The sequence below is a fragment of the Pygocentrus nattereri genome, chromosome 25 (assembly GCF_015220715.1).
Source record: "Pygocentrus nattereri isolate fPygNat1 chromosome 25, fPygNat1.pri, whole genome shotgun sequence".
NCBI classification, from domain to species: domain Eukaryota; kingdom Metazoa; phylum Chordata; class Actinopteri; order Characiformes; family Serrasalmidae; genus Pygocentrus; species Pygocentrus nattereri.
In genome coordinates this window covers 10,970,401-10,982,780 of record NC_051235.1, presented here as the reverse complement: position 1 = coordinate 10,982,780, position 12,380 = coordinate 10,970,401, and positions in this window count along the sequence as shown.

Below are 12,380 nucleotides of genomic sequence, written 5' to 3'. Positions count from 1 at the left end.
AGATTTTTCAACAGATGCATTTTCTCATATCTCTGAAAAAGAAGACTAATACTGAGGAAAAAACAAAGGAAGAAGTGATGGGCTGTGAATCTGACAGTTCTCTCACTCACCATGGATATAACTCTAAAAGGAGAGATCGGTAACAGCATTAGCATTGTGATATGAGTAATGTTAGTGTTCAGGCATTATGGCGTGGACGCATGCACATTGAGTTATCTGTTACTTGTTTCCTGTGTTCATGTAGGCCTATGTCCACATAAAATGTCCATAGCTTGGCTCTATGCCAGCTCCCAGCACATCTGAGTCTGGTATTAAGTGTTTGACAGCTGATCGTTATCTGGCTCAGGTATATTAGGAGTGCTGCTGGGGTTCAGACCTCTGTATTACTCTGTTGGTCAGTTTTCTTTTTAGTCCATATAAATTTGTCTTAAAATTGTTTCCCCTCATTTATAATTGTTCAAAGTACTATGTTATTAATAACTTTAGCAAAACTTATATATGGAATAACAGTAGAGCTTAAAATCAGATTTATTGGTTTATGGACCTGTGTATTTATTGCAGTATGTTTCAGATTTCTACACAAAGTCAGTGAACATGTTTTTCCTTGTTTGTAGAACATATCAAGTGTGATGACACTATTGTACTATGCATATACACAGTTGTAAAAACAATAACTGTAATCTATATTTTTTGAAAGCTATGTGGGTGTTTTTTCATGGGCTATGCTTTGGATTGCAGAGTAAATTATTTGAATGTATATCTATTCTGAATTTTTATCAGATTAACAAGGAAATACAAAACTAAAATTGTGATTTTTCCATACCCCTGTAAATTACATTACTGTAATCTGTGTAATTATTATTAATCTTGTTGTCCTTCATATTATTATTTTAAAAGTTGATAAAACGATACATTCATTAAAAGTGAAGCAGACATTAAAAGTGAGGAGACAGGAAGAGGAAGAGACAGGAAGACGCTATGCTGTAGTAACGCAGACTTCAACGCGAACCTCGGCAATATTGAGCAAGGCAGCAAGTCAGTAATCTATAAACCACATGGATTAGTTTTCTTAGCCAACACAGTTATAAAACAACTTTAAAAGCTATAAAATTTATATTAATAAACTACTCACTACCGGAAGTACACTGGAGGACGGTGAAGAAGATCTGGACAGTCTGCAAGCTTACATCGACGAGTGTTTCGACCGAGTCGTAATGGGAAAACCAACCAACACTCCGTCCAGCAACAAAGGAGCTCCATCCACCAAGAGGAGTCGCCCAGAAGATTCACCAGGGGCTTCTTCTCAGTCCAGCGAAGTGGCGGACATTTTGGAGTCCATCGATAAGAAGCTGTCCAGTTTCGACGCTCGCCTCTCCATTTTGGAAATTCTTCACAAGGAGTTTCAGGCTCTCCGGGAGTCGGTAGAGTTCAGCCAACAGCAGGTGGAAGCACTTGCTGTGGAGAACGCCGCTCTCAGAGAGTCGGTGAATTCCCTCACCAAGGGAATGACCCGGCTCTCGGAGGAGAATAAAAAAATCAGGGAAACCGTCACCGAGCTCCAGGCCCGCAGCATGAGGGACAACCTCGTGTTTTCGGGTCTACCGGAGAAATCGGAGGAAAACCCGGAAACGACAGTGAAAGAGTTCTTGCAATCCTACCTGAAGCTCCCGGAAGACACTGTTAAAACCATCAACTTCGATCGTTTTCACCGTATAGGAGCTAAGCGACCCGGGGCACACAGACCCAGACCAATCGTAGCCAAATTCGAACGTTTCAAGCAGAAAGAGCTGGTGAAGAGCCGCGGACGGGAGCTGAGAGGAACGGACTTCAGCGTCAACGATCAGTTTCCTAAAGAGATCCTGGAGCGACGCAAAATCCTGTTCCCTCTCCGGAAAAAACATATTCAAGAAGGTTCACGAGCTATCATTGCGGTGGACAAACTCTATATAAACGGACAGCTCTATCGCGACCAGGAAACCACGCCATGGCTATACTGATCAGGTGACCTGTGTATACAAACGCCTTTTTTCTCCATCTTCTTTGTTTTGTTTTTTTTTCTTTTTTTACATGTCTATATATAACAATTAATGCCGGTTTAGACAGCATAGTGGACTTTATGTTAAGTAATTATTATTTTTATTTTTATTTATTTATTTATTTTTTTTTTCTTTCTCTTTTTTTTTTTTTTTTTCTTTCTCTTCCCCTCATTCTTTTGCTATATTTGTCACTTTGGAGCACCCTTTCCTTTTCTTTTCTTTCTGCATCCAACATGTTTGCTACACAACACACACAATGCTATACAGGACACATAACATGCAATGTACACTCACACACACATCCACACACACACACACATCTTCAGTGAGCACGCAACACTTTCTCGATTAATTTCAATATGAGCACACTGAGGTTTGTTTCATGGAATGTGCGTGGAGTTGGTTCAAGGGAGAAGAAGGTGAAAATTATTAACCGATTAAACGACTTGCAGGCTGACATTGTGTTCCTACAGGAGACACATGTGTCCAGAACATCTGCACACACACTCTCCTCTTCACAGTTTCCTCATATGTACTCAGCCTGTTACAACTCTAAACAAAGAGGTGTAGCTATATTAATTAACAAAAGGATAAACTTCTCTATTAGAAACACGATGTCAGACCCCGAAGGCAGATTTATAATACTTAATCTATCTATTCAGAATATAGATTTATGTATTGCCAGTATATATGGACCAAATGTTGATGATCCCTCCTTCTTTCATACCTTCTTCACCTCACTTGCTGATCACTCTGATACCACAATTGTAATAGGAGGGGACTTCAACCTGGTACTTAATGCAGAGATTGACAGGCTTAGTACAGCAGTGAGTCAAAGAAACTGGCAGTCTGCAGACATTCTTAAACAATACATGAAGGATTTTGGTCTTTGCGATGCTTGGCGCTCACATCACCCCACTCTGAGAGATTATAGTTTTTTCTCACAAGTACATCACTCCCACTCCCGCTTGGATTACTTTTTAGTCAGTAGCTCCATGATGACGGAAATCACAGACACTCAGATACATCCGATCACTATTAGTGATCACGCACCTGTATCTGTGTCTCTGACACAGAAACGAGTTACACCACCAACTAGGAACTGGAGATTTAATACATCATTACTTAAAGAACAAGATTTCATTAATTATTTTAAACGAGAGTGGGCTATATACTTAGAACAAAATAATCTGCCGGAAATATCGCCATGTGTTCTATGGGAAGCAGGAAAGGCAGTAATGCGGGGTAAAATAATTTCTTACTGCGCACATAAGAAAAATAAAGAAAAAACACTTATATTAGAATTGGAACAGAAAATTAAATCTTTAGAAAATGCCTATGCTGCATCACCACAAGAAAATATAATTAACAGCCTGAGGAAACTTAAATTGGAATTAAATGAAATACTTGATAAGAAGACACAATTTATGTTGCAGAGGTTGCGTCTGGAAAACTTTGAACATGGAAATAAATCTGGAAAATTCCTGGCCAATCAGTTAAAACTGAATAAAGAAAAAACAGCTATTCACTCTATTAAAGACTCGGTCGGTAATATTACTCATGACCCACAACAAATAAATAACTCCTTTAAAGACTTTTATGAAGCCTTATACTCATCACAGATTAATCCATCTGATGCTGAAATTGAAGAATTTCTTAATGATATAAATCTACCTAAATTAAATGAGGATCAGATTACAACTCTTGATTCACCGTTTTCATCATCTGAATTCTATAAGGCAATACAGCACCTTCCAAATAATAAAGCCCCAGGCCCAGACGGGTTCCCAGCAGAATTCTATAAAGAATTTTGGCCTGTGTTAGAACCTACTTTTTTCAGAATGGTGACTCAAATCAAGAATAACCACACAATCTCCCCAAACATGAACTCTGCCAACATTAGCCTGCTTCTTAAACCAGGCAAAGACCCAACACTTCCATCTAGCTATCGCCCAATCTCTCTTATTAATGTAGACCTTAAAATTATTTGCAAAGTTCTCGCAAGAAGATTAGAAAAAATCACTCCATATATTATACATTCGGACCAAACAGGTTTTATCAAGGGCCGGCACTCAGCCGATAACACACGCCGACTAATAAATATAATAGATTACTGTTCCATTAACAAATTAGAAAAAATAGTAGTCTCTTTAGATGCAGAGAAAGCATTCGACAGGGTAAATTGGAAATTTTTGTTAGCAGTTCTACATAAATTTGGATTTGGCCCATCCTTTATAAACTGGATCGAAACATTATACAGCTCTCCAAATGCACGGGTTAGGACAAATGATCTTATTTCACAAAGCTTCAGTCTGCAGAGGGGAACTAGACAAGGTTGCCCACTCTCTCCCTCAATGTTTATCATCTTCATTGAGCCACTAGCAGCAAAAATCAGACAGAATGTAAACATCAAAGGAATCCAAACAGAAAATACAGACCATAAAATAAGCCTTTATGCTGATGATGTATTACTTTTCCTCGGGAACTCACAAACCGCTCTTCTAAAGACAATCACACTTATAGATAAGTTCTCATCTGTATCAGATTACTCCATTAATTGGAGTAAATCAACAGTTTTGCCTCTGAATTGTAAATTTCAGAACATCATACCTACATCACTACAGTCGGGCAACATTAGATATCTAGGTATAAATTTTTCTCCCAGGCTGTTAGATCTGGTACGACTGAACCATATTCCTTTACTAAAAACAATAGAGGACGATCTCACACGTTGGAACTCTCTACCTATATCTCTCATGGGGAGAGTTGCCACAATAAAAATGATGATTCTGCCTAAAGTAAATTATCTGTTCTTAATGATCCCTAATAAACCTTCTATTGCTTGGTTTAAGTCGCTAGACTCATATATTTCTAAATTTTTATGGAAAAGTAAAACATCTAGAATAAGCTTGAAGACTTTACAAAAGCTAAAATGCAGCGGTGGTCTAGAACTACCAAATTTTTATCACTATTTTTTAGCCAATAGACTACAGTATGTTTCAAGGTGGATGAAATCAAACCGCTCAGACAGCCCATGGCTGGATCTGGAACAAACACTCTGTGGGAAATTGAAAATATCTGACTTACCTCTCATTAGCTCCAGCATTAAACATTACAATTGCTTTAAAAGCCTTACAATAAGCACCACCCTGATAGCCTGGTGGGAATTCTTAAAGATGGCTAAGTCTTCACTAATCCCTTGTAAATTAACACCCATTTGGAACAATCCCGATATATGTCGGAAAAAGACAGTACTGAATTTTTCAGAATGGCAAGAAAAAGGAATAAATAATTTAGAACATGTTATTCATGATGGGACCTTTATTTCATTTGAAGATCTTATTTTAAAATATGAAATTAGCAGTAGCAAATTTCTGGAATATCACCAATTGAGGTCCATCATACAGGCAAGATTTAATCTAAGTAATCTAAATCTAGAAATCCCTGTGTGGATAACAGACTTTCTAAACCTCTATACCCCTAAACTGTTATCAAAAATATACAAATTATTATTAAAAATTAATGATTCAATATCCCTTCCAATTACAAAATGGGAGAGAGATCTTTCCATCATCCCGGATGAAAATTTCTGGACACAGATATGTCTAAATACTTTTAAAATGACTAAAAATCCAAATTTACAACTTATACAATACAAAACTCTCCATAGAATACATTATACAGGGCACAGAATGTTCCAAATGGGCCTCAGAGAAACAAATATATGCACTAACTGCACAGGTAATTATATTGAAAATTATATGCATGCTATATGGTCTTGCATGCCAGTTCAGAGATTTTGGCAGACAATATGTGAAGACTTATCCACATGGTTCCATTGTGATATCCAAGCCTCACCAAAACTGTGCATTTTAGGTGATATAAGTGAATTAAACATAGAAACGAATATATCACCTATAGTTCTTACTGCCTTATGCATCGCCAAGAAAACTATCCTCATGAAGTGGAAATCAAAAAATGATTTATGTATAACTCACTACAGAAACCTACTTCTAGACCACATTAGTCTGGAAAGAATGTCTGCTACCACTAAAAATCAATTGACTACATTTGAATCCCTCTGGTCCCCACTGATCAGCTCCATCACGTGATGGGGGTAACCGGCTGTAGTCTTGTCTTGTGGTGTACCCAGCAGGTGGCTGGGGGTGGGCTGGGGGATTTGGATGTCTGATGGCTCTTGGACTGGAGATGGGGGCTGACGCTCTGCGGTTTCTGTGTGCGGGCCCTGTTGTTGATGGTGGGGGGCCTGGATGTGTGCGCTCACGGTCTTGGGGTGGGGACCTGGGGACCCGTGGGGGTGGGTGCTGGCCCCGTCCGGGGGGCTGGCCTCCTCTGTGTGGGCCGGGGTGTGGGATCTGGGGCCTTGGCGCCTGGGGTCGCCCGTCCCCCGTTTGGGCTCCTCCCTGCGCTGGAGGGGTCTGTGCCCCCCTGGGCGCACCGCCGGGTGATGGGGGTCTGGGGCGCGCCGGGGTGTCTGTCTGGCATTCCAGGATTCTTGATGCCTCCCGGGAGGAGGGGTGGGGCACTCAAGTAGGGGGACAACCACATAGGGCTGGTTGGTTCTGGACCCAGGACCACTGTGTTTGCGTATATATGGGTGTGTGTGAAGTTTGTGCGGGTGAGTGTGTTTGTGTTGGTATGTATGTGTGTGTGTTTGTATTGTAATCGTGAGTATGTGTATTGTAACCGTGAGTATGTGTATGTGTGATAATTGTTGTCTCTTGTGTGCGTGTGGGTGTGTATGTTTTGTGCTGTGTCAGCTGTGTGGGCGGGCGCCGGCCTGGAGCGCGGTGGTGTCCTGGGGGCTTGGCCGCTTCGGGCCCTGGGCCGGCCTTCCCTGCGCCGCGGCCGGGTGTAGGAAACCGGGGTGCCTAGTGAGCTAGCGCCAGCTGGCTCTCTTCCTCCGAGGGGTAGTTCTCTGCCTCTCGGTCTTTCTTATCCTGACCCTTCCCCTCCTCCCACTCAGTCAAACATCACACTACACATGGGGGTTCTGGGGGAGGGGGGCCCATGCTACAGTGAGTAGGGCCACCTACCTGGCTCTGCTCGCTGTGATGCGTGATGTCCCACTCCTCCCCTTTTTTCCCCCCTTACAATGACACATTTCATGACACAGTACAGTACACACAGGGCTTTGGGGGGCAGGTGTCACTCAGTGGATGGTGGGTGGCGCTGCTGATGTGACCTCACTTATCTGCTCACTGCTACCTGCCCCTCAATTTTATTTACACATTAGACATTGAGGGCCTTGGGGGGCAGCGTGGCAGTGTGCTGTTATTCAGTACTACATTGCCTCTGTCCCTCCAATTTTAATTGCACTGTAGCTCACACACATTCTTTTCATTTCACACACATATTGAGTGTGTGGGGGGGGGGTGGGCAGGTCCTCTCACACCGGTTTGGTGCACCCTGCCTGGTGGGGAGACCGGCCGGTCATTCGGGGCCGGGGTGGCTGCCTCCCTGGGTTACCGCTGACCCGTGCTGGTGTCCGCCCGCCGATACTGTGAGTCCATGTATGTTCCGTGTGTATGCATGAGTGGGTGACTGGTGTGTGCGAGTGTGGGTGTGGGTGTGTGTGGGTGCATGTGAACATGTGTGTGTGGACAGCTGGGCCTGGGTCTATGACTTGCTGAGCCTGGACATCTGTGGTACATGGTGGTGGGCAGGAGTTACCCCTCCCCACAGCTCCCCGCTGCTTGCCGACTCCGCCCCACACCCGGGGTATGGGTGCCCTGTGGGTCCCTGGGTGCATGACTGGACATCGTGGCGTGGTCCCTGCCCTGCTCCCTTGGCGGTTGTGTCCTGAGGGTGGTTTGGGCCTTTCTGGCATGGGGGGGGGGGTCCTGCCGGGGGTCGGCCGGTCTCGGGCGCCTGGGCCCTCGGGGGCCGCATGCTCGGCTCATGCTGGGGATGTTGGCCTGCCGGGGGGGGTGGGCTGCTCATTGCCTCTGGCTCTCCGGTCACTTGCCCTTTGTCTGTGGGCGCTCTGTCTGGGGCCTCCATTCTTCGTCCTCTGGGGCGTGCACGCGGTGGCCGTCGGAGCGTGTGGCCTCAGGTCTCCTGAGTTCCTAATGGGCTGTGGATGGTCCGGGTCCCCCGGGTCCTTCCCTATCTGTCTCTGGACCACGGGGGCATGGTTGCGGCTTCTTGCCCTCATTGCTGAGCACATTCCATGACACATGACACGTGAACGCATATACACACATATACACATTGCTGCAAACAGTAGAATTGTGTGTGGTGGGTGGGTGTATATGTATAGAGGCATATGTATAGATATGTAAACATGTGTATGTATGTAGCAGCAAATAGTAGAATTATGTCTGGGTGTATATATGTATATGTATATGTGAATATGTATATGTATGTATATCTGTATAATTGTTTTTTTCCCCTCCCCTTTTTTTTTTTTTTTTTTTTTTTTTTTTTTTTTTTTAACTTACTTATTTATCTATTTATTTTTATTTAGTTGTCTGTTTATTTACTTATTTTATTTGTTTTTTCTCTCTTTTTTATTATTATTATTATTTTTTTTTTTCTATTTATTTATTTACTTACTTAACTATCATTATTATGATTTATTATTATTATTATTATTTTTATTTTATTTTTTTCTCTCTCCTCCCTTCTTCTCTTTCTTTCCTGTCCTCTTTTTTATTGCCTGTCAGGCCTGGCCAAACAAATAAAATAAAAACTTTAACAAGAATAGGCTTTAGTAACCTATAGAGCTTTTTCTTGTGAAAACAAATATGTTTGGTACATCAGTACATTCGGATTACCATTCCGATTGCAAAAATGGCCAGATATGACAGGTTAAAAAAAAAAAAAAAAAAAACAAAACAAAAAAAAAAATAAAATAAAAGTGAAGCAATTGTAAAAAAAAGTTTTAATACATTTTAACCTCTTTTTCTAAAACAAAGGGATAATTACTATAAAAAGGTATTTAAAAGCACTGAATTAGATTTTTAAATTTTGCAGCAACGCCATATTACAAAATAGCTACATAAGAGACTTCCCTCATACTACCACCATGTTGAAGGCATAGTCTGAACTCACAAATGAATTTTCACATTCCATAAGCTTTTCTAATGCAACAAAAACATTTAAAGGGGAATTCCAAATTTTTCTAAACTTGGCATAATTAACTAAACAGTAAACTAAAACAAAGTAATTTAGTGGTTTCATATAAAATGGCTCATTGTAGAGAAAGTTACAGACTGAGACCATGTGCCTGTAATTTTTTTGCCTGTATTATTATTATTATTATTATTATTATTATTATTATTGTTGTTGTTATCATTACTTTGTTGTTAAATTTGTTTTGATATTTATAACTGTAGAATGTACTAATGTATGTAATGTTTGCATGTTTATAAAATAACATACAATATATTACAATAATACCATTATGCATGCTAAATAGAACAACAAAAAAATTATTTACTGGAATTTTTGCTATAAATAATGTTACGTTTTAATATTTCCTAAAAATATTTAAAAGTAAAAGATTTATTTAAAAAAATAGATAAAATCTTAAAATTAATATTATGCATCCTACATCTTTAGACATTTTAGGATGTTATTATAGCCTAGACATCTTAAGATCCGTGTCTATAGACATGTCTTAAGACATCCCAAGACTGGCTGGGTATGAAGTATTTGGAGTTCATGTTAACTGGCAGTCCTTGCATAAGACAGACTGAAAAACAGTCTATTCTGTGATATGTTTACTTTTGATAGCTTGTCAAAATAAATGACTGGTGACTTATGAATACTCCTGGACACGACTGTGTAGGACCTGAGTCACTAGTTTTATTCACAAAGGGCCTAAGTGGCTGAAGGTTTTCATTCAATCAGAAGCTGGCGTGACTTGTTTACAACACTTGTTTAATCGGTCTCTGTCTTCAGACACTATTAGTTATCAAGCTGACATGAAAACCTGCAGCCACATGGGCCCGTTATGGGCAGGATTGGTTACCGCTGGTGTAGGGCTCTGGTACGTCAAGTTCAAACAATGAGTTCAGCAACAGTTTATTTAAATTCACGGATGAGTCATTTTCATTTATGTAATGAAGTTTATGTAATTTCATTTAAACAACATGAAAACTATATATTTCCTTATTTGACAAAATTAAACAGCAGTAATAAAGACTCAACACACAGTTGTGGAATCTTATTATTGTAACCGCTTTAATACCGTCATGCAAGCTTTCATTTTCATCATGGCATGTATGTGTTTCTTTGGGCAGTTGCCAAGTTTCCTCCATCTTTTTTCACCAGCCAGCGATGCACAGCCTTAAACCTACAACACAAATATACTGTTTCATCATGTTCATGGTAACTTAATGGACAAATATCATAATATGTAGTCATAATGTGCTCTTGAGTAGTAGGCTTGTACATATTTTCTAAGTACAATTTCTGGCTTAATGGAATAGTTCATTGAAATAACAAATTTCTGCTACGTCATCAAGATTTGTTGGTATCTGCGGTTTGCTTCTTTGGATTTGTGCTGCAGTTGCTATGGGATAGAAATCCAGCCCAAAAATGATTTTATTGTTTTAATATGTAAATGCAGACCTCTTTGCCATTTCTTTTTCCAAAAATCTGTGCAATTATCCTGCCAAGATTAAACATGAAATTAAATAAATACATTTACAATTAAATTTTTTTACATAAGCATGAGTCATTTGTGGCAAAAATAAATTAAAAACTGCTATTTGTCATTTCATTTTAGTCATTCTGGTATTTCAGGGTCATATCTAAACTGAAAATCCAAGTTTAGTTTTGTAGCGCTTTTTACAACAGATATTGTCACAAAGCAGCTTTACAGAAATCTGGGTCCAGAACCCTGAACAATGGGGTGGATTGATCAGATGCATTACTGTTTGGTGTTCTACAGGGAGGAAAGGGCAGCATATTAGCTGCAGATTGGAACTAAACACTGCAGCAAAATAAGTAGATCTTTAGGAGTAGGATTGGTGACCACTGGTATAGAACCTGGACATTATATAAAGTTTCTGTGTCCTTACTTCTTCTCAGGTCCATACGGTACATATATGGAAATATGTTTTAAATTAATTGTTTGTGATGATTTGAGAAATTAATTTAGATCTATCTACATATTTAGCACAGGTTATTCACTTTGAGGTTATGAGCAGTGTTTCAGCCCAGGCTGCTTTTTGAATGAGGCACAATGCAGAACAGCCGATCAGAATATTGGTGATTTACATCAATCTTAAAGGCACAGAAACAAAAATAGACCTTAATTTAAAGCACCTGCACATTTTCTAAACTGGTTCATTAAAGAACAATGTAGCTGCACGTAATAGCTTAATGTCAACTTAATGTACATTTACACTTTATTTAAACAAATTTGCTGTACTGCTCCTGATTCTCTTCTATGCTGTCCAAAAAGATGTTTGACATCAGTCAGATCTCATTATTGGCTGGTTAAGCCTGAATTTCCACACTGATAGTGTGATAGATGAGACAAAAGTGTTATTTTAGTGTGTTGCACGTCATTCTGTCCTTACATGGTGCCTCTAGTGGTTTGAGACGCTGTGGATGTTTTTGAATGGTGGTGGTGAAGGGAGAGGCTCTAGGACTTCTGAATAACTCAGAATGACTCTATAAATGGAAGTTGACAAAATACAGCAATAGTGCTCACAGTATTGTAAATGACACAGCCCGACCCTGTTACAATATGTTTACCTCTCTGCAGTCAGGTAGGAGGTACAACACCAATTCCAATGAAGTAGGGACGTGGTGTAAAACATAAAAACAGAATATGATGATTTGCAAATCCTTTTCAACCTATATTCAATTGAATACACTACAAAGACAAGATTTTTTTTTTATTTTTTATTTTTTTATATTTTATATATTTAATGTTCAAACAGATAAACTTTATTGTTTTTTGCAAATATTCACTCATTTTGAATTTGATGCCTGCAACATGTTCCAAAGAAGTTGGGACAGGGGCATGTTTACCACTGTGTTACATCACCTTTTATTTTAACAACACTCAATAAGCGTTTGGGAACTGAGGACACTGATTGTTGAAGCTTTATGGGTGGAATTCTTTCCCATTCTTGCTTGATGTACAACTTCAGTTGCTCAACAGTCTGGGGTCTCCATTGGCGTATTTTGAGTTTCATAATTTTCAAACACATTTTCAAAGGGAGACAGGTCTGGACTTCAGGCAGGTCAGTCTAGTACCTGCACTCTTTTACTATGAAGCCACACTGTGTAACACATGCAGAATGTGGCTTGGCATTGTCTTGCTGAAATAAGCAGGACGTCCCTGAAAAAGACGTTGCT